Consider the following 21,678-nt stretch of genomic DNA (forward strand, 5'->3'; position numbering starts at 1 on the left):
GTATTTTTTATGGTTTTAAACATGGCTGTTTTACCTATAAAAGGTGATTTCTACTTAATGTGACCTAAAAAAATGTTATACAACAAACATGTTGGTTTGTTCAAAAACCCTTTTATAAATGCACATGTGATTGTGCTTTAAGTAAAAAGTTTGATAATCAACAATGTGTGGCTTCTTCTTTCAATGAACAAAAGCAGTTTTTGGAGTAAAGTTGTTTTTTTCCATGACGATGGGTGTTATTTACTAAAGGCAAATTCACTTTGCGCTACAAGTGCAGTTTCAGTGCAGTTTCAAGTGCACTTGTAGTGCAAAGTGGATTTTCCTTTAGTAAATAACACCCAACAGTGCTTTCTAATTCAGGCCCAACTGAGGCAGCATAGTTCACAGAATTTCTCCTTAAAAAGTTGTGGAGAACACAGCAAAACAGGATGATGTGATTCAGTTTATATTCCGCCATGTGTATCGGTGTAAGAAAGAGGCGGAACTGGCTGGCCATTATTCCAAATTATGTTCTCCACCACTCTTCGGGCTCTGGCCAGCCGGTAATTAAAAACCCTCTAGTCTGGGTGAGGGTCCTCATAGGGAATGGCCGCATAAGATGGTCCCCCAGCGGAAACGCTTCATCCACAACAAAGATGAATGGGAGTCCTTCCGCATTGTCTTCTGGAGGTGGCAAGCCCAAGCTGCCATTCTGGAGATGCCTGTAGAACTCTGTCTAGGCGATGACTCCACCATCCGACATCTGGCCATTCTTCCCCACGTCCACATAGAGGAACTCATAAGTAGCCGACACCACCGCCAACATCACAATATTATTGAACCCCTTGTAGTTGTAATAGTATGACCCCGAGTTGGGGGATGGGACGATATGAACATGTTTCCCATCAATCTGCCTTCCGCAGTTGGGAAAGTCCCAATGGGTGGCAAAGTGGGAGGCCACAGTCTGCCATTCCTGTGGCGTGGAAGGAAACTGTTGAGTCAAACAAGAAAATAAAAATGAGTCCTTTTGCACATAAACATTGAAAGCAGATTAGACACAAACATTTTTGGCCAACATCAGTATAACATTTATTTGAAGGAGTATTTAAAGACAAAAATGTAAGGTCCACTTATCAGATTCCTGCCCCCTCTGATGGCCCATTGTAAAAATTTTAGGGGGGGAGATGTTTTGGACAGGTAATCCTCTCCACTTCATTGAGAGATGAATGCATAAATAATGTGTATTACTTTGGCCAGCCCCTCCTTACTTACACTATTGGCAGCCCACTGGACAGGTAAGAAGTGTCATAATACAAAAATATGAATACACACTGTACAAATTGAAGCACATTTTTACATTCTGCTATTACCTATCAAGATAATAATAGGATACAAAAACTTGAAACAGTACCATTTGAAAGTATTCAAGCAGGCCCTTTCACTAAATGCTTTGGGGAATTCATCCATAAATATGACCACAAAAGAGGTAGGTATAGTGTGTGTGGGTTTGGCAGAGTCAACAGATAGAGGATTGGTATCAGCTGACTTAGCGGTTGGGGGGGGTTCCAAATAATTTTGGGACCCCCCCAAAAAAGCCTCTGGCACTCTTCCTGAATTTAAGGACACAAATAACATTTTTACACATTTTAGGGGGTGTTTAGGGTAAAGCACTACTATGGAGCTGACAAAATACATTGTTAAGTGACCGGACTAGGTGTGTATGGGCCCAGCATAGAATGCTGGGGAGGTAAGTGAAGGCAAATATGCAAGAAGAACAAAAAACAAGCTTTTAAAAATTCCAGCATGCATGAGGACAAAGGGGGCATTCATAGCATGTTACAATCATGGTAATTAGGGAATGATGAAAGAAATACAATATATTAGCAAACATGAAATACATAGAATGTGATGTTAAAGGATAAAACTTACCTAAATATAGTCCTTCTGCAGGACCTGAATGATGACAGAACAGGTCTCTGGGATAATGATCGCCAGAGCCTGGGGGGAGATGCCTGTCGAGAACTTGAAGTCCTGCAGGCTTCTCCCCATCACCAAGTACCGCAACGTGGTCACTAACCTCTGCTCCGGAGTGATGGCTTGCCACATGCAGGTATCCTGCCTGCTAACATAAGGGGTCAGCAAAGCCAACAAATGGTGAAATACGGGGTCCGTCATCCTGAGAAAGTTCCTGAAATCATCAGGATTATTCTCATGGATCTCACAGAGCAAAGGCATGTGACAGAATTGGTCACGCTGGAGCAACCAATTCTTGGTCCATGAACTTCTCCCCACCCTGTTCATGGACTGGGCTTGTGTCAAAGTAAGAACCCCAACACCAAGCCCCCTGCACAGCACAAACTCTACGATGAGAATGTACACGCAACATGGCTTCAAAACAGTCAGCTGGTCATAACGAAGTAACAGAATGCACTGAAGAACAGCAAGGCCTGTAAAGAGCAACCTGAAAATCAGCAACGAGCGGACAAGAACACACTGAATAAACCAATGCAAACTCACTACACGTACTGAAGACCAGATAAAAACCCACAAGCACAAACTGAACAGCAGAAAAACGATCTGAAAACCACGAGTCTGAAAAGCGCGAATCGTCTCTCACCAAACATTTACTAACACGAGATTAGCAAAAGGAGCCCAAAGGGTGGTGCGCTTGGTATTGAATTGCCCTTTTATAGTCCCGTTGTACGTGTTGTACGTCACTGCGTTCTTGATATTCAGAAATTCCAACAACTTTGTGTGACCGTGTGTATGCAAGACAAGTTTGAACCAACATCCGTCGGAAAAAATCTGATGGATTTTGTTGTCGGAATGTCCGATCAATGTCCGATCATGTGTACAGGGCATTGAAGTTCACTGACGCTGCGGGATCGGCAGGTAATGGGGCTTATTTTGGGGGCAGTGGAGTGCGGGCTTGTGGGCGTTGGAATGGCGGGAGGCTGGGTTTACTCGAAAATTTGGCACTCTTGAAACTGTTTCCGATTGTGCTGGTGGTGGAGCTCTGGAGGTCTCAGTTTTGTAACAAGAAGATTTGCTTTAATTGTGTTAACATGGCCGTTGTGCAGGCTATTAATAGTGTGTCAGGGTCCTCTCCACCGGTGGTGCGTTTGTTGAGGCACCTGGTGTTGGCTTGTTTGTGCTGCAATGCTTTTATATATGCTGTTCATGTCCCGGGTGCACTAATTCGTTGGTTGATACTCTTTCTCGGTGTCAGTGGGACAAGTTTCATTTGTTGGCGTGGTGCAACTGGGAGTTCCTTGTCCAGCATGGCTGTGGCGGATTGCCTTGGAGTGCTTGCCCTGCTGATTCGACGGTCGGTGAGTGAGACAACCTGGTCGGTGTATTCCAAAGCCTGGGAAGAGTGGTTTGGTCTGGTTCGGAGTTTGGGAGGGGTGGTTACTGTCGGGGAAGATGTATTCCTGGTGTTGTATTTTATAGGTCAGAATGTGGGTCGCAAGGATTGCACCAAGGACTTTTTGGTGCAGAAAGCTGTTAAAGGCTACCACCGGTGGCGTCGTCCAGTGGATTTTCGCCGCCTGGTGTCCTTTGAGTTGTTGGGTTTGTTGTTCCGGGTGCTGCCGGGAGTTTGTTCGTCTGACTATGAGGCCCTTTTGTTAAGACGGCTTTTTCCTTGGCATTTTTTGGGGCGCTGCAAATTGTGGAACTGGTTTCTTCTTCAAAAAAAGGGGTCTGATGGATTTCAGTCGGTCGACGTGCAATGCAGTGGTGTTATGATGGTTTTTTAGATCAGAAGATCCAAGACTGACCAGGCTGGGCGGGGGGTTTGGGTGGAGTTGTTTGGTGTTGATGGGTCCCGGGTTTGCCCGGTGCAGGTGGTTTCTTGTTTCCTGGAGTCCTGCCCATGGAGTGCAGTCAGTCAATGTGCAATGCAGCGGTATTTCGGTGTTTTTTTGGATCAGAAGATCCAAGACTGACCAGGCTGGGCAGGGGTTTTGGGTGGATTTGTTTGGTGTTGGTGGGTTCCCGGTTTGCCTGGTGCAGGTGGTTTCTCATTTCCTGGAGTCCCGTCCAGCTGGGCTGGGACCCCTTCTGTTGCATGCGGATGGTTTGGCCTTGTCTAGGTATCAGTTCATGGCAGTGTTCAGAAAATGTCTGGGGGTGTTGGGGTTTCGTCCGTCAGATTTTGCGCCTCACTCTTTCGTATTGGGGCTGCTATGGAGGCAACGCGATGGGGTTTGAGTGAAGGGGCTTTACGGCGCAGGTGGGAATCTCGGCGTTACCGCCTGTATGTTCATCCTCAATTACTATGAGTGAGTGACACATGTGGGGTTGTGGTGGGATGTATACTGTCCTGTTTGTCCCCTCTGTTATGGTTAGGGGGGAGGATGGTTTGGCGTCTTGATGCTATGTATGCGGTGTGTTTTTTTCATTTCAGAAAGGGGCTCCTGTCTGATTTGGATAATGGGACACTCTTATGTCCACTGGGGAGCAAGAAAAATTGACATTCGGCCTGACGGATGTCAATTGGGCATTCCCAGGGAGGAGGCAGTTGTCCAGGGGATCAGGATGCCTGGTCTTTTGTGGAGCCGAATAGTTCTGGAGTTCGAGCGCTATGCTTAGCTGAACAGGCCCCCCCATGTGTTGGTGGTACATGCTGGGGGAATGATTCGGGGCTATGGTCTATGCGGGAGCTAATATGGGACATAAAATTAGATTTTTTGCAGCTGCGCATGGATTGTCCGGACTTGCTCATAGTCTGGTCTGACATGGTAGCCCATACGCAATGGAGGTGGGCCAGGATGGTCAACAGGGCAAGGGTCAAAATGAATCGGGAGGTGGCCATATTTTTGATGAGGAATGGAGGTTTAGCAGTGAGACACCATAAGCTAGAGGGGGAGTCCTGGAGATATCTGCATGGGGACGGTGTGCATTTTAATGATGTTGGGATTGACATGTGGCGTATTGGTTTGGAGGAGGGTTTACAGAGGGCCCTGAGGGTGTGGAGGTCCGCTCAAACCCAAGGTGTCAGGTTTGAGTGGTGGTGGCGGGGGGCAAGGTCCTTGTTAGGTCATGTGGGCACCTAAAAGGCATGGTTTAGGGACGCATCTGAGGTACGGCTCCTAGTTGGTATATGGGTACCTGCTAGTTGTCTCTGAGTTGGAGGTTTTCGTGACTGGAGGCCTGAGAAGTGACTAGCAGGTACAGTTATGGGTTATGCCTATTGGACCTTGTGCCCCATTGTTGTGATAAAACTGGATGTATATATTAAAAAGGTTATTATTTTAATTTTTATGTTGATTATTGAGATTTACATATTTGGTTAATAAAATGGCTGCTATGGCCAATTCACTGCATCTAAGTGTTTTGTGGTCATTAGAGGGATGGGGTTTTTAGATAGCAGGATGAGCTGTAGTTAATACCATATTTAAGAGAGGCCCAGAGTAATGCCGCAGGTATCAGCGGAGGGCTGGCATGACAGGGATTAACGGGGCGGAGCCAAGGGGGGAAAGATAGGCAGCTTGGGGCTGGCAGCTTCGTGGGGATGGGGTGGAGCTGTATAGGTTAGGGCAGAAAGAGGAGGGGCCAATCAACACAAGGAGCCGTGAGGGTAAGGAGCTTCCCACCCACCCGCCCTACGATTGGGGGAGCTTTGTGTGCTGGTATGGTGGGAGTTGCATGACCACAGGGTTGTTGGACATTTGACGGGGTGCAAGGTCCTTGTTAGGTCATATGGGCACCTTAAAGGCATGGTTTTGGGACCCGTCTGAGGTACGGCTCCCAGTTGGTATATGGGTACCTGCTAGTTCTCTCTGAGTCTGAGGTTTTCGCGACTGGAGGCCTGAGAAGTGACTAGCAGGTACAGGTATGGGTTATGCCTACTGGACCTTGTGCCCCATTGTTGTGATAAAACTGGATGTGCATATTAAAAAAGGCCATTATGTTATTATGTTAATTATTGAGATTTATACAGTGGGGACGGAAAGTATTCAGACCCCCTTAAATGTTTCACTCTTTGTTATATTGCAGCCATTTGCTAAAATCATTTAAGTTCATTTTTTTTTCTCATTAATGTACACACAGCACCCCATATTGACAGAAAAACACAGAATTGATGACATTTTTGCAGTTTTATTAAAAAAGAAAAACTGAAATATCACATGGTCCTAAGTATTCAGACTCTTTGCTGTGACACTCATATATTTAACTCAGGTGCTGTCCATTTCTTCTGATCATCCTTGAGATGGTTCTACACCTTCATTTGAGTCCAGCTGTGTTTGATTATACTGATTGGACTTGATTAGGAAAGCCACACACCTGTCTATATAAGACCTTACAGCTCACAGTGCATGTCAGAGCAAATGAGAATCATGAGGTCAAAGGAACTGCCTGAAGAGCTCAGAGACAGAATTGTGGCAAGGCACCGATCTGGCCAAGGTTACAAAAAAATTCTGCTGCACTTAAGATTTCTAAGAGCAAAGTGGCCTCCATAATCCTTAAATGGAAGACATTTGGGATGACCAGAACCCTTCCTAGAGCTGGCCGTCCAGCCAAACTGAGCTATCAGGGGAGAAGAGCCTAGGTGAGAGAGGTAAGGAAGAACCCACAGATCACTGTGGCTGAGCTCCAGAGATGCAGTCAAGAGATGGGAGAAAGTTGTAGAAAGTCAACCATCACTGCAGCCCTCCCCCAGTCGGGGCTTTATGGCAAAGTGGCCCGACGGAAGCCTCTCCTCAGTGCAAGACACATGAAAGCCCACATAGAGTTTGCTAAAAAAACACCTGAAGGACTCCAAGATGATGAGAAATAAGATTCCTTGTTCTGATGAGACCAAAATAGAATTTTGTGGCCTTAATTCTAAGCGGTATGTGTGGAGAAAACCAGGCACTGCTCATCACCTGTCCAATACAGTCCCAACAGTGAAGCATGGTGGTGGCAGCATCATGCTGTGCAGGTGTTTTTCAGCTGCAGGGACAGGACGACTGGTTGCAAGTGAGGGAAAGATGAATGCGGACAAGTACAGGGATATCCTGGACGAAAACCTTCTCCAGAGTGCTCAGGACCTCAGACTGGGCCAACGGTTTACCTTCCAACAAGACAATGACCCTAAGCACACAGCTAAAATAACAAAGGAGTGGCTTCGCAACAACTCCGTGACTGTTCTTGAATGGCCCAGCCGAGCCCTGACTTAAACCCAATTAAGCATCTCTGGAGAGACCTAAAAATGGCTGTCCACCAACGTTTACCATCCAAATTGACAGAACTGGAGAGGATCTGCAAGGAGGAATGGAAGAGGATCCCCAAATTCAGGTGTGAAAAACTTGTTGCGTCTTTCCCAAAAGGACTCATGGCTGTATTATCAAAAGGGTGCTTCTACTAAATACTGAGCAAAGGGTCTGAATACTTAGGACCATGTGATATTTCAGTTTTTCTTTTTCAATAAATCTGCAAAAATGTCAACAATTCTGTGTTTTTCTGTCAATATGGGGTGCTGTGTGTACATTAATGAGGAAAAAAATGAACTTAAATGATTTTAGCAAATGGCTGCAATATAACAAAGAGTGAAAAATTTAAGGGGGTCTGAATACTTTCCGTTCCCACTGTATATTTGGTTAATAAAATGGCTGCTATGGCCAATTCACTCCATCTAAGTATTGTGTAGTCATTAGAGGGAGGGATGGGGTTATTGGATAACAGGATAAGCCGTAGTTAATACCATAGTCATGACTTCCTGTGATATGTTTATTGCAAAGCCCAATTTTTTTTTTTTTCGTAGTTTTGGATTGAATAAGGAGGGGGTTGGAACTCCTGTTTTTTTTTTTTGTTTTTTTGTTTTTTTGCTGTTAGGACTCTCATACTCAAAGTGAAACAAGTAAAAAAAAAAAAAAAAACTGTTCACTTAACATGATAAGTATCCAATGAAAAACCATAACCTGAGATCAAAGTCCATCCAACCTGTCCTTTATAGTTAAATTGTATAACTACTAATAATAATAATGTCTCTAAAAAAATTCAGTGTTTCTTCATCCAAATCTCAATATATGCTCCAGCAAGCCCTGCATAGTGAACTACAAAACACCCCCTTCCCAAAACACAAATCTAATGCTCTCTTAGTGCTCAAACTCAAATTGTGCACTTATCAAACCTCCATGACCCTCGTATACTCTAATAGCTTAAATTTACGCTGTCCTTCCAGGCAGCTTACCAGCACTCCAAGTCACCTCCTTCCAACTTCTGATCTCTGCACCCTTTAGTCCTCCAAATGCATTTTGTCCAGCATGAATAAACAATAAAATAGAAAGCCATAGAGCAGTAATTGTCATAGCAAAATTAAAAATGAAAAACACTTCCAGCAGCATTTAATATGGTTACTATACCACATGAATCCAAAATGGCCGCTGCTGAGCCAACTTCCTGGTTACTTTCTGTGACAGACTCGACCGGGATAGAGGCTATTGGAGGGGACTGAACGCTAGCCTCTTGCCAACAGATTATGGGCCCTGGCATTTGGGGGAATGGTGCTCTCTGTGAGCCGTGACACTTCCTGCGTGTGTTCAACAGAGCCAGACATCCCAAGTCTCCCACGAGGTGCGGGAGTCTCTCGCATTTCAGTTGCGGCTCCCGACACCTGCAAGTGCTGCGCAATATCCCAGCTGTCGAGACTCTGTGGCTCTATGTGTGTCTGCGGAATGGTGGATCATTCATGTTTCCGGCAGCCATGTCCAGTGCCTTACACCGCTGCAAGACTTCCATGTCCTGTCACTGTGTGCAAGTGTGTTCGGGCTAGGCGTCATGGTCACCTGTCCTGCCTGTGAGCAAGCACAACCCGGATTGGTTGATGTTCCCCACCAATCCTGATCACAAATATGATTAGGCTACGGCCACTGGGAGTGTTCCGGGACAGGTGCCAGGCACTTCCAGCCAATGAGGGCGCAGCTCAACGTGACATCATTTCCACCTTCCACCCACTACAGAGAAGAGGAGCCCACCGAAGTCAGTCCCTGTCTGTCCCACACAGAGCTGAGAAGAGAGAAGGTAATAGAAGAGATGGGAACCAGACCAGTGTCCCCAATATTATATAAGCAGTAAATTGTAATATATATATATACACAAAAGCACCAGTCTTGTGTGACCCCAATATTAATATTACTGATATAAAATATTGGGGATCGGATCACACAAGACTGCTGCTTTTGTATATATTATATTTACTGCTGATGTAATATCACACACACACCACACATACATATATATATATATATATATATATATATATATATATATATATATATATGTTACAGCAGTCTTGGGTGATCCAATCCCCAGTATTATATATCAGCAGTAAATATAATATACAAAAGCAGCAGTCTTCTGGGATCCCAAGGTAATTGGAACTTTGAATTGTTCCAGAATATGGAAAAGAAAAAGAAACTCACACTTCACTCATTCCATCTTATCCTCCCACATGGAGGTCCCCACACCCCTCCATCCCCACACTTCTCCCTACCGCCAGTGGGTGAGCCAGGCAAGGACACCAAAACAGGCAGACCATGAGGGGACAACTAAAAGTTAAGCCTGGACTAGAGTACCCATCCACTGACCCAAATCCATTGCAAGAAACTTACCTAGAATGACAAATGTAAAATCATAAAGGTAGGGCGACAACAATCACTAGTAGGCAGAAACCTCCTGAGTAATACACATTCAGATATCTAGAAAAAGGGAGAGGTCATAGGTTAACATAAATAACTAGTGCACAAACATCAAAAGACATGGCACATGTGGATCTACAGTACATCTGGGAGCATCCTCCATTATTCCTTACTTCTCATACCTGCTTATAACTCTTGGACTTAAAGCTGTTCAGAGGAGTTCACATTTACTAATACTCTCCCAGTGTTACTGTCACAAACTGACAATTGCCAGGCAACTGAACCCACTATTCTTTAAACACCAAACGGAAAATAAAAAAAGAGAAAAGAAAACAACGTGGGTGATTAATCCAGTCCTGGAAGCATGTATAGTTGTGTAATTGTCCTACCATTTTGTCTAGCACCAGTCCTCCATCTACTCATAACGTTCGGAGATAACATATCCAACATAGACATGTCTGTCCATTATAGATACCAGTGAAGGAGCAATCTCCCCACCCAGGCCCATTGTCCCCCATGTCCCACCAAATCCATTGCTTCAGTCGGCATGGGCAAATGGTGGAATGCTCCACTTTGGAGGCGGCAAAGTCATATCCAATGACATCAAATCTGGGTGGAACTGGAAGCTCAGCAGGCGTCATATTAGGACTCACCACCATGCAATCAGAGCTGCCAGAAGGACGCCCAGTTAAGGAAAAGTACACTTGGCAAATTAAAGGGCTATACTCACCAGTTCACCAGCCAAAATATACACAAAATAACCTATACCAAGAGACCAAATAGAAAAAAGTAAACCAAAAAAACCAAAGTAAGTGTCAGAGAAATAATCAACCCGACCGTATTGGCCAAATGGGTTTCCGGAACGAACGCATGCGCAGTAGAACGATGCGGCGCTCGCGCGCTCGTGGCCCAATGGCACGACACGTGCGTGTTGTATTAGCACACGCTCAACGTGATGCTCTGGCTGCCTGTTTAAACACACTCAGGTGCTCAGACAGGTTGCTGGTTTGTCTTCAGCTTCCTGTCTGAGTTGTTTCCTGTTTCCTGCCTACTGAATCACTGCTTGACCAGGATCGTCCCTGACTACTCTGCTCTTCTCCTGGACCCGACCAACGGCTTGTTTATACGGATTCTGCCTTGTCTTCAGTGTTTGACCCCCCTTGCTTGTGACCCTGATTTACCTACTACCTCCTGTGCCTGAATCTTTGCTTGTGACCTGGATTTGCCTACTATCTCCTGTGCCGGAACTTCTGCTTGTGACCTGGACTTACCTGCTTTATCCTGTGCTTGACCCTCTGCCTGTGTCCCGGATCTGCCTGCTAACCTTGTGTTTTATCCTCAGCCTGTTTCAGACCTTCTGAATTGCCAGTCTCTGCACATCTACCAGGACCCTTCAAGGAGTATTACGCAAGTCCCATCCAACCTGCTGGTAGCCTGTGCCTCTTCGTGCCATCCGCTCCCTGTTCCACCTCTAGGGGGCAGACTGCGCTTAGTCGCAAGGGCGAATCGCTCTCGGCGTCTCGGCCTCGGTAAGTATTTACCTGACAGTAAGCTTACACCGTGGCATGTATGCCCATAAAAATACCCCCAGTCCAGCCCCCCCGCTATGAAAAAGAAAAACATAGGAGAGATGAAGGGAAAAGAGAGAGATCCAGCAGGATGAAGAAAGAAAGGGAGAAAGGAAAAGAGGGGGAAAAAAAGCACAAAAACAACCCCAACATTCCAATCCTTCCCCCAGACCACTTCATCTGCAAAAAAAAAAAGTTATTTCTAAAAAGAACACAATAACATGTGATCAAATCGTGAACAATCAATACCTATAAGCAGACATCCCCAGGATTTTAAGGCAGAATAAAAAGATAAATCACAATCTTCAGGACTCAACACACAGATTTTATAAATGCATGTGATCACTTTTGGGAGGAACATTGGCTCCTGCTCTGGTCGGGTGCTACCATAGCAAGCTGCTTGCTGTGGGGGCACTCGACAGGAGGGAGGGGCCAGGAGCTCTGGCAAGGGACCCAAGAAGAGGAGGATCCAGGCTGCTCTGTGTAAAACCTCTGCACAGAGCAGATAAGTATAACATGTTTGGTATTTTTAAAGGACAAAAACAAGATTTTAGTATTACTTTAAGTCCTGTTTTTTTTTAACAGGCTTTAAGGGTATAAATCCACTGACTCTCCCTCTGTATTATTATTTTATCAAAATCCCCCTCTTGGGTGGGGATGGATTCTTTCCAAGATTAAATGCAGCCCACTTGGACTGTACTCATGCTCCTTAGCAAAATGTTGAGCCACAGGACTCACAAAATCGCCCCCTTTTATGCCCTTTACATGATTACAAACACGTTAATAAATTACAAAATGTCTAATCTTTAATATTTCTCCATTCAGCAAGAGTCATAGTTACATGGTTGGTAAGGTTGAATAAAGACAACAGTCTATCCAGTTCATACGTACATTTTTTCCGCCAAGATTCACATCCAAGAGTCTTTACAAAACTGTCCATACTTTCTGCCGACACCACCGATTGTAGAAGAGTGTTCCACATCCTTAGCGCCCTGACAGTGAACCCCCCCTATGCAGCTTAAGGTTAAACCACTGTTCTTTCAATCTCATTGTGTGGCCCTGTGTCTTCTAACATGCCCTGGGACTGAAAAGTTTCATAACCACGCTGGGATCCCTGTTGAGATATTTGTATATTGCTATCATATCTCCTCTCATGCGTCTCTTCTCCAGGGAGAGAGCACGTGTAGTTGTTCCTCATATCTGGGTCCTCCAGTCCCCCATATTAATTGTAGTTCCCCTTCTCTGGACTCTCTGCAGTGCCAGCACATCCTTTGAGGATTGGTGACCAAAACTGGGTGGAATACTCGAGATGCGGTCGAACCACAGTTTTATAAAGTGGCAGGATTATCGTTTTATCTCTGGAGTAAATTCCCTTTTTAATGCATGCTAATATTCTTCTGGCTTTGCTTGCTGCAGCTTGACATTGCATGTTATTGCTCAGTCTGTTCTACTAGGACCCCCAAATCTTTCTCTATCCATGAATCCCCTAGGGGTTCTCCTCCTAGTGAGTAACTTGCGTTTATATTATTACCCCCAAGTGCATTACCCTACATTTACCAATGTTAAACTTCATTTGACATTTGGTAGCCCACTCCATTAATTTATTCAGGTAATGCATTTATCAGTACATTTACAATATTAACAGTCGCCACATGGAAATGCACTCATAGTTACATAGTTACATAGTTAGTCAGGTTGAAAAAAGACACAAGTCCATCCAGTCCAACCATAAAAAAACAAAAAAAACAAAAAAACAATATACCCAATACTATACCCACAGTTGATCCAGAGGAAGGCAAAAAACCCCAGCAGAGCATGCTCCAATTTGCTACAGCAGGGGAAAAAATTCCTTCCTGATCCCAGAGAGGCAATCGGATTATCCCTGGATCAACTTTACCTATAAATGTCAGTACCCAGTTATATTATGTACATTTAGGAAAGTATCCAGGCCTTTCTTAAAGCAATCTACTGAGCTGGCCAGAACCACCTCTGGAGGGAGTCTATTCCACATTTTCACAGCTCTTACTGTGAAGAAACTCGGGTCTCTACCTAGGCCAGACTCATAGTGATTGGAAACAACCATGTCACATACTGACGTATTCCTATGAAAAGTAATCCTAGAGACAGAATTGATGTCAGAAACCATGAATCAAACTGAGACAGAAGTACAGTTAAATCACACTTGTTTAATAATAAAAGTAAATGGAACAAACATAGTCAAAACATAGCCAAAGTTCAGTAACCGGAACGGATAGTCAGACAAGCCAGAAAGCCAGGAAGCCAGGAATCAGCGTAGTGGAACAGCAAGCAGGATCTGGAGCCAGAAGGAATGTCAGCCAGGCAAGTCTTTTACATGAGCGCTGGAGAAAATCTCTGTGATGTTGACCAAGGCAAAGGCAGAGATCATCTGGGCTGGACGGCTTAAGTAAGCAGGACTGATGAGCAGGATATCATCAACAGGTGAGTCATTGTGGAGAGAAAGGAGCTGGCCAGCTCAGAGAAGGAAGGACTTAGCCCAGCCCTGACAGTACCCCCTCCTCCACGACCCCTCCCCCTCGGAGGACCACCCGGCTTGAGGGGAAAATGTCTAATGAAATCACAAAGGAGGACAGGGCATGTAAGTCCGAGGATGAGACCCAAGAGCGTTCCTCCGGACCGTACCCTTTCCAATGCACCAGGTACTATATGCACCCACGGAACCTAGGGGAGTAAAAAATGAACTGTACTTCATACTGCTCATGATTCTCAAACTGTATGGGGTGAGGACGTGGCACCGAGGTGGTAAAGCGGTTGCTGATCAAAGGTTTTATTAAAGGAGACATGAAATACATTTGAGACACGGATATTAGAAGGGAGGTCTAACGCGTAAGCCACTTTGTTAATCCTGCGGAGAATACGGAAAGGCCCAAAAAAACCGAGGTGCAAACTTCATAGAGGGAACACGGAGGTGGAGGTTGCGAGATGACAGCCAGACCCTGTCCCCAGCCTGGTAGGAAGGTGCAGGCAGGCGTTTGCCGTCAGCATGGAGTCTGTGCCTATCATTAGCATGTCACAAAGCCTCCTGCACTTGTGCCCAAGTGGAACGAAGACCACGGAGATGCTCCTCTAATGCAGAAATACTCTGCGGAACAAATGAGTCAGGCAACATGGAAGGTTGGAAACCATAGTTCGCCATAAACGGGGACAATCGGGAAGCAGAATTCAAGGCACTATTGTGAGCAAACCTCGCTCACGGTAAGAGGCCTGACCAGTTGTTATGATCAGAAATATAGCAACATAGGAACTGCTCCAAGGACTGATTGGCTTGTTCTGCAGCCCCATTAGACTGCGGGTGATACACAGAGGAGAAAGCAGGCTGAATTCACCAACTATGCACAAAAGGCTCACCAGAACCGGGACACAAGCTGACTATCCCTGTCCGAGACGATCACCTTGGGTAGCCCATGTAAGCGAAAGATCTCCTGAGCAAAAATGGAAGCCAGTTCCTTAGAAGTGGGCAACTTCTTAAGTGGGATACAATGAGACATTTTCGAGAACCAGTCAATCACCATAAGGATAACTGTGTTGCTCTAGGAGTTGGGTATCTCCACAATGAAATCCATAGACAGGTGGGTCTAGGGACTCTCTCATTGGGTATGTGTTGCAGCAGACCCACTGGAAGGTGTCATGGTGTCTTACTCTGAGCACACGCAGAACAGGCAGCTACGAAGGTGGTTACATCAGCACATAGACTAGGCCACCAGAATTGTTGGGAAATGGCCCAAAAGTTGATTCTTCCCAGGGTGGCCAGCAGTCTTGAGAGAATGGTAAGTCTGGAGCACAGCAGTATGGAGACTCTCTGGGACAAAGCAGCGGTCACAAGGTTTCTCAGGAGGAGCATGGATCTGAGCGGCAAGAATTTTGTCACCCAAAGGAGAAGTGAGACTGGCGCTAACTGTAGCCAGAATATGATCAGGAGGGATCACAGGAACCAGAATTGACTCCATCTTGGAAGTGGAGGAAAGTTGTCGCTACAAAGCGTCAGCCCTTACAATCTTAGTACCGGGTAAGAATGAGAAAATGTAATTGAAACTTGACAAGAAAAGAGCCCATTGAGCCCTTCTGGGAGAGAGGCATTTAGCTTCGGACAAGAATGTGAGATTCTTATGGTCAGTAAGAATGAGAACCGGTACAGTGGTACCTTCAAAGAGATGTCTCCACTCTTTCAGGGCTAAAATGATCATTAACAGCTCTCTGTCCCCAATTTCATAATTGAACTCAGTAGGTCACAGTTTCTTGGAAAAGTAGCCACAAGGATGCATAGCGCTCTCAGAGGTATGACGTTGAGATAGAAGGGCGCCAACTCCAGTCTCAGAAGCATCAACCTCAAGGATAAAAGGTAATGTAGGATCAGGATGTGCCAACACAGGAGCAGAAACAAAGGCAGCCTTGAGACTCTCAAAAGGCCTTAATAGACTCCAGAGACCAACTCTGTGAGTTACCATCTTTTCTGGTCATATCAGTCAGGGGCTTGACCAGAGACGAGAAGTTATGAATAAACTTCCGATAATAGTTGGCAAAGCCAAGAAAACTGCAGAGGACGTAAACCCATGGGTCGGGGCCACTGTAGGACTGCTGAAAGTTTCTCAGGGCCATCAAAAAACCAGCAGTGGAAATGACATAACCCAGGAATTTAACATGTTCACGATGGAATTTGCACTCCAATTTACAATAGAGATTGTTCTCTTCAAGTTTCTGAAGCACACGACAGACATCTGTGTGGTGGCTCTCCAGGGACTTGGAAAATATGAGGATATCGTGGAGATAAACCACCACACAACTGCAACAAATCTCGGAGTACATCATTAATAAATTTCTGGAAAACTGCCAGAGCATTACAAAGGCCAAGTAGCATTACGAGGGGCTCATAATGGCCTGTTCTGATGTTAAATGCAGTTTTCCACACGTCACCCTCCTTAATCCTCATGAGATTGTATGCCCCCCTCAAATCAAGCTTCATGGAAACCCTTGCTCCCTTGAGCAAGGGCTCCCTTGGGCAAGGTCAAATAACTCAGTAATCAACGGAATCGGATAAACATTTTTAATCGTGAAATGATGGAGACCCCTATAATCAATACAAACTCTCAGTTCACCACTCTTCTTCTTTACAAAGAAGAAACCAGCACCAGCAGGAGTTGCTGGAGAAAGCCTCGAGAAAGTGTGTCTGCAACATACTCCTCCATGGCATTATCCTCCAAGACCGACAAAGGGTAAACCTGGCCACGAGGGGGTATGGCACCAGGTTGAAGGTCAAGTGCACAATCATATGACCGGTGTGGAGGCAAACTACTGGCTTGAACTTTGTCAAAGACATCGCTAAAATCGTGGTACTCCTCCGGCAGGGAGGAGAGTGAAAAGGTGCATGGGACCTTGACTACCTTCTGGAAGCATGTCTTAATGCATTGTGGTGACCAGGAGAGAACCTCAGCATGGAGCCAATCAAAAGATGGGTTGTGCCTCTGTAACCAAGGATAACCAATAACCAGCAGAAACTTAGGTGAGGAAATAACTTGTAACTATATCTCATGGGGAAGAGCCCCTACAGCCATGGACAATGGAACAGTCTCATGAGTCACATGGGCAGGCTGTAGAGGTCTCCCATCAAGAGCCTGAATGGCAAGTGGAGTGGCACGCAGCTGCAGCAGAATCGAGTGCTTCGATACAAAAGCAGCATCAATGAAAAGGCCTGCAGCCCCAGAGTCGATTAGAGACTGTATCTCGATGGGTGACTCAGGCCAAGAAAGGGTAACTGGAACCAGGGGCTTATACTTCTGGATAACTGGAGACGAAACAACGTCACCTAAGGCCTGTCCATGACAGGACCTCAAGGTTCAGGCGTTCCCTGGACGGATAGGACAAGACTTCAAAAAGTGACCTGCCTGGCCACAATAAAGGCACAATCTCTCCCTCCTCCTAAGGGCTCTCTCATCCGCAGAGAGACGTGTGAAGCCCAAGTGCATGGGTTCAACTTCACTGACCAACTCGGTGCCAGGAGGCATGGGAGGTGAGGGAGGCAAGGGTTGACTGCAAAGCTCGGAGACAAATGTACAGGAGGCTTCTGCAAGTGGTCCTTAAAAAAGAGTCTTTCTCTGAGTCTGGAGTCAATGAGGATGGCCAAGGTGATCAAATTCTCCAGCTCAGTGGGTATATCTCGGGCTGCTATCTCATCCTTGATGGTATCCAAGAGACCATGAGAAAAAGCAGCCATGAGGGCCTCTTTATTCCAAGCAACCTCTGCTGCCAGAGTACGGATTCAATGGCGTAATCGGCAACAGTTCTCGTACTCTGTTTGATTGTTATGAGGCACTTGGCAGCAGAAGCGGAGCATGCGGGAATGCGGGAACATCAAAAACCCCTTTAAAAGAAGCCACAAAGTCTGGGTAACTCAGGACAATGGGTTTTTGCGTCTCCAATAGAGGGTTTGCCCAGGCCAAAGCTCTTTCAAAAAGCAAAGATATTGCAAACAAATGATAAGAAAGATAAATCTGCGGCGCTTATCTAAATATGCAAAATGCTAGGACAAGCAGCCGAATAACCCGCCTCTCTTCTCCCTGACGCCTGGGAGAAGAGAGGCGGGTTATTAGGCTGCTTGTCTTTCCGATCACGGCCGGGATCGGTGAGTCAGTGAGCCGCTTTTAAAGTTTTCACTGATACTGGAATTTTTAAATGTAAGTGGGCAATTATGTAATAAAATTTGATGATTTTACATACTTCACTATGGAGTCCTTCCCCTTACTTTTGAGCTAACCCTGTTTGGACAACTTGGAGATCGGGAGGTTGCTTCATCATCTGCCATAAGGCTGGTATCACTTTGTTGGGAGCTGACTGCATTCTAAACCATCTGGAAGCACAGAGTTCGTGAGGCTGCTTTTAGGCTGTTATCGCTCAGCTGGGAGGTGAGAGGCTGGGGGAACCAGTATCTGTACACACCTTTTTGTCATCACTGGGGATTTGTGGAAGATTTTTGCAAATTATCACGAAGGAGATGTGAATGGGATTTTTTTGCATTATTTGACACTATTACACTATTACACTATTTTTCCTACACTTGCTGGTGTGCTATCATATATTTTTTACACTTAATTAAGATTTTTTGGAAGTTACACTGTATGCTCTATTAGGACATTATTCATTCACTATGTATTTCTTGATTTGAAACATTTGTTGCAATCTGGATGTTTTAGTATTTCACTTGTTTTTATTTTGGATGCTGCACTGAATATTATCTGCACAAATTTTTGGTAATTTATTTATTTAGAGTGGTGAAATTTAGAGAACACCTTGTTGTTGGAGTTACAGATTTTTTTTTTTTATTCACGGGCGTATTATATTGTTTGATGATATTAGGGATTATTTAAATTTGAAAACAGATTATCAATTATCTGGATCTCAGTCGCCTAGTTCCCAATTAGCCGCACTCTTTGATGCAACATTGGTTTGGTGTGATCTTTGGTTGCACAAAAGTGGTGGAATATTAATTGACATGAATCTGACCTTTACCTGGAGCTTTCTGTCCTGGTGTGGTTACTAGCTTCTTGTTGCATAGCATTATCCTTTCTTTGAGCTATTATTAAGCATTTACGCATTACTTATCCCTTTGCTTTTATATTTGAGATTTTTTATTTGCATCTTCCTGATAGGATAGTTCCTTACATTCTTTGACATCCTAGCATTTTGCAAATTTAGATAAGCGCCGCAGATTTATCTTTCTTATCATTTGTTTGTAGGTGTGTGAACACTATTATTTGTGGCAGCTATTCTTTCCTACTTTGCTGAGCTTGATTTTATATTGGTAGTGGCTACACTTATCCATATCGTTATATTTGTTTGTTTTGGTGTGCGCACAAGTATCTATCACTCTAAAGATATTGCAAAACCTACTTTGCTTCTGTCCGTGGGAAACGCCTGGGGCAGCATCGCAAAGTATATCTCAACCTGGTTGAGAAACCCTCTGCATTTGACTGAATCGCCCCCAAATCACTGGTGAAGCGGAGCGGAACCAAATATGCCTCTTATAGAGGTAATACTCGAGGTGGTTGCCTGCACAGAGATTGGAGCAGCAGCAGAGACGGCCTGAAACACAGGTCGTAGTGGAGCAGCCACAGTGGGAGATTTCAGGTGAGCATTTGTAGCACCATGGCAAACTGATCCATGCGGTGATCCTGCTCATCCAATCTAGAAAAAATATTACCAACAAGTGGATTGACTGCATCTTCTGAATTCATGGCCTTCACCTACTGTCAGAAACCATGAATCAGACCGAGACAGAAGCACAGTTAAATCACGCTTGTTTTATAATAAAAGTAAATAGAACAAACTTAGTCAAAACATAGCCAAAGTTTGGTAACCGAAACGGATAGTCAGACAAGCCAAAAAGTCAGGAAGCCAGGAATCAGCATAGTGGAACAGCAAGCAGGATCTGGAGCCAGAAGGAATGTCAGCCAAGCAAGTCTTTAACATTCAGTCTTTTACAGCGCTGGAAAAAATCTTTGATGTTGACCAAGATGAAGGCAGAGATCATCTGGGCTGGACGGCTTAAAGTGTAAATAAACCCTCCTATCGATTTCAGCCAAGGAGGCTGCCATCTTTGCCTCTGTTTAATCTACAACTGCCATGATGCTGCACATGTGATCAGTTATGACACCAGCCATTGGATGGTTTGACAGTTTGGTTGAGTGCACAACCAATGGGAGTGTTACATTTCCGGCATGTGCCGGAAATGAAACTCTTTTATGGATGGGTTTACTTCCGCTTTAAGTAAGCAGGACTGACGAGTAGGATATCATCAACAGGTGAGTCACTGTGGAGAGATAGGAGCTGGCAATTAGCCGACAGCTGAGCCGCCAACTCAGAGAAGGAAGGGCTGAGCCCAGCCCTGACAATTGATTATTTCAAAAGTCCAGGAATTAAACGAGATGATGTGGGATCCTCTGCTCAAAGAGGGACTTAAACCAGAGTGCTTGTGTCTCATTACCTCCAGGAAGAGAAGAGCCCCAGGTGCTGGCTGAATGCTGATGCAAGTAGAAGAGGACAAGAAGACCTGGACAGCCGCACACCGGAATGGATAAATCCGTCTTTTTATTCAAAATACAGGATCATGGGGTACACAAAACATGACTGTGGGGTGGTACAAAAATAGCTAACAAATAAAACAATTTATAACCCGGTTATCCAGGGTCAAAATTTTGTTTTGTTTTTTCAAAATGTGAATGTGCGTAGTGACAAATGGGCACTGATATATATGTTATCTGAATAAAGACTGATCATGTGTGAAAAAGATGTATAGACAAGGGCAATCAATTCTAACAAAAAATATATATATATATGTATAATAAGATGAGGACTGAGGGTAAATGCATGTGAGTGAATATGTGCAAGACATGCACGCAAAATTAATATGCAATAAATTAACAACAGGTGCCGTGATCTCAAGACAGCATGATTGTTAGATCTACATGGTCCATAATCATCAAGCCCATGATCTGAGAGAAAAACAAATATGTCACAGACAAACATTCAAAGACAAGTACAAAAATATTTAGAATATATAAAGATTTTTTTTTTTAGTTATGTGGTAAAGACGTACCTGTAACCGTATAAAAACATCATATACAAGAGTAATATTATGTTTCTAGAATGGTGATGAACCATAAACTTGGACTCATCCATGTGGATGTGTAATTAAACAAAGATATATACATCCATGTGCATATATTGGTTCAAAACCTGAACTGAATGAAATTGGGGTACTGGAATGGCGCATGAAGCAAAAACGCCAATCCAGATGCCCCTTAGCAGAACTATATTGAAACGCTCTCCAAAAATGTAAAAATATATGTTTAATCATTCATATTAAGCAGCTAGTTTTAGTTGTAAAAATATGGATATAAGTACAACAAAATATATGTGCAAGCTGCCAGTGAACAAAGGGGAACCTTTTGGAGAAAAAATACAGCACTTCAAATAACAATTCAGCAAGGAGAAGAGAGAAGGAAAAGGAATGGGACAGGAGTTGTAAAAACAAAAAATGTTGTTAAATATTGGAGAACAATTTAAGTCCGTCCTTAGGTATACCCATGTTTGGATTGGAAGGATAAAGATCAATATTGATGTTCGTTGAATGGAACTAAAACCATAAATATGTAAAAAAAAAAAAAAAAAAGAGTAAACCAAATCAAAACAAAAATAATTAGATATGACTAGCAATGTATAAATGGGATGAATGATTCTTTATCCCTCTGAGAAAAAAGGCCTACCTGCACCGCCCTGTCAAGTAAGGTGGATAGTTCCTTTTTAAAAGGGATAGTGGGATTCGAACTGAATGGTAAATAGGTGCGTGTATCAGACAATTGCCGTAAAGCTTCCATTTTATACATATCTGAATCTAATACAACAACCATCCCACCCTTGTCTGCATTTCTGATGACAATACTGTCATTTGCCATCAGTTGTTTAAATGCATGTCT

Source organism: Aquarana catesbeiana, linkage group LG08, assembly GCF_042186555.1.
Source record: "Aquarana catesbeiana isolate 2022-GZ linkage group LG08, ASM4218655v1, whole genome shotgun sequence".
NCBI lineage: Eukaryota > Metazoa > Chordata > Amphibia > Anura > Ranidae > Aquarana > Aquarana catesbeiana.